Here is a 2,753-nt window from a genome sequence, read left to right on the forward strand (position 1 = left end):
CCATTATTGAATTTATTTTGAATTATTTTTACATTTTTTGATTAAAACAGATTGTAATTGATTGTTTGCCTCGGGAAACATGGAGCGAAAGCCATCCATTGTCAAGAAAAGTTCATTTATAGTCACTCATGCCTAGAAAAGCCTTATTACTCGGTTTAAATGCCTTTATAATCCCATTATTGAATTTTTTTTACATTTTTTGATTAAAACAGATTGTAATTGATTGTTTGCCTCGGGAAACTTGGAGCGAAAGCCATCCGTTGTCAAGAAAAGTTCATTTATAGTCACTCATGCCTAGAAAAGCCTTATTACTCGGTTTCAATGCCTTTAGAATCCCATTATTGAATTGTTTTTACATTTTTTGATTAAAACAGATTGTAATTGATTGTTTGCCTCGGGAAACGTGGAGCGAAAGCCGTCCGTTGTCAAGAAAAGTTCATTTATAGTCACTCATGCCTAGAAAAGCCTTATTACTCGGTTTAAATGCCTTTATAATCCCATTATTGAATTTATTTTGAATTGTTTTTACATTTTTTGATTAAAACAGATTGTAATTGATTGTTTGCCTAGGGAAACGTGAAGCGAAAGCCATCCACTGTCAGGAAAAGTTCATTTATAGTCACTCATGCCTAGAGAAGCCTTATTACTCGGTTTAAATGCCTTTATAATCCCATTATTGAATTTATTTTGAATTTGTTATACATTTTTTGATTAAAACATATTCTAATTGATTGGTTGCCTCGGGAAACATGGAGCGAAAGCCATCCATTGTCAAGAAAAGTTCATTTATAGTCACTCATGCCTAGAAAAGCCTTATTAGTCGGTTTAAATGCCTTTATAATCCCATTATTGAATTGTTTTTACATTTTTTGATTAAAACAGATTGTAATTGATTGTTTGCCTCGGGAAACGTGGAGCGAAAGCTATCCATTGTCAAGAAAAGTTCATTTATAGACACTCATGCCTAGAAAAGCCTTATTACTCGGTTTAAATGCCTTTATAATCCCATTATTGAATTTATTTTGAATTTTTTTTACATTTTTTGATTAAAACAGATTCTAATTGATTGTTTGCCTCGGGAAACGTGGAACGAAAGCCATCCATTGTCCAGAAAATTTCATTTATAGTCACTCATGCCTAGCAAAGCCTTATTATTCGGTTTAAATGCCTTTATAATCCCATTATTGAATTTATTTTGAATTTTTTTTACATTTTTTGATTAAAACAGATTGTAATTGATTGTTTGCCTCGGGAAACTTGGAGCGAAAGCCATCCATTGTCAAGAAAAGATCATTTATAGTCACTCATGCCTAGAAAAACCTTATTGCTCGGTTTAAATGCTTTTATAATCCCATTATTGAATTTATTTTGAATTGTTTTTACATTTTTTGATTAAAACAGATTGTAATTGATTGTTTGCCTCGGGAAACGTGGAGCCAAAGCCATCCATTGTCAAGAAAAGTTCATTTATAGTCACTCATGCCTAGAAAAGCCTTATTACTCGGTTTAAATGCCTTTATAATCCCATTATTGAATTTTTTTTACATTTTTTGATTAAAACAGATTGTAATTGATTGTTTACCTCGGGAAACGTGGAGCGAAAGCCATCCGTTGTCAAGAAAAGTTCATTTATAGTCACTCATGCCTAGAAAAGCCTTATTACTCGGTTTAAATGCCTTTATAATCCCATTATTGAATTTATTTTGAATTGTTTTTACATTTTTTGATTAAAACAGATTGTAATTGATTGTTTGCCTAGGGAAACGTGGAGCGAAAGCCATCCATTGTCAGGAAAAGTTCATTTATAGTCACTCATGCCTAGAGAAGCCTTATTAGTCGGTTTAAATGCCTTTATAATCCCATTATTGAATTTATTTTGAATTTGTTATACATTTTTTGATTAAAACAGATTGTAATTGATTGTCTGCCTCGGGAAACGTGGAGCGAAAGCCATCCGTTGTCAAGAAAAGTTCATTTATAGTCACTCATGCCTAGAAAAGCCTTATTACTCGGTTTAAATGCCTTTATAATCCCATTATTGAATTTATTTTGAATTGTTTTTACATTTTTTGATTAAAACAGATTGTAATTGATTGTTTGCCTAGGGAAACGTGGAGCGAAAGCCATCCATTGTCAGGAAAAGTTCATTTATAGTCACTCATGCCTAGAGAAGCCTTATTACTCGGTTTAAATGCCTTTATAATCCCATTATTGAATTTATTTTGAATTTGTTATACATTTTTTGATTAAAACATATTCTAATTGATTGTTTGCCTCGGGAAACTTGGAGCGAAAGCCATCCATTGTCAAGAAAAGATCATTAATAGTCACTCATGCCTAGAAAAGCCTTATTGCTCGGTTTAAATGCCTTTATAATCCCATTATTGAATTTATTTTGAATTGTTTTTACATTTTTTGATTAAAACAGATTGTAATTGATTGTTTACCTCGGGAAACGTGGAGCGAAAGTCATCCATTGCCAAGAAAAGTTCATTTATAGTCACTCATGCCTAGAAAAGCCCTATTACTCGGTGTAAATGCCTTTATAATCCCATTATTGAATTTATTTTGAATTTTTTTTACATTTTTTGATTAAAACAGATTCTAATTGATTGTTTTCCTCGGGAAACTTGGAACGAAAGCCATCCATTGTCAAGAAAAGTTCATTTATAGTCACTCATGCCTAGCAAAGCCTTATTATTTGGTTTAAATGCCTTTATAATCCCATTATTGAATTTATTTTGAATTTTTTT

Source organism: Theobroma cacao, unplaced genomic scaffold (genome assembly GCF_053813885.1).
Source record: "Theobroma cacao isolate CCN51 unplaced genomic scaffold, ASM5381388v1 tig011, whole genome shotgun sequence".
NCBI lineage: Eukaryota > Viridiplantae > Streptophyta > Magnoliopsida > Malvales > Malvaceae > Theobroma > Theobroma cacao.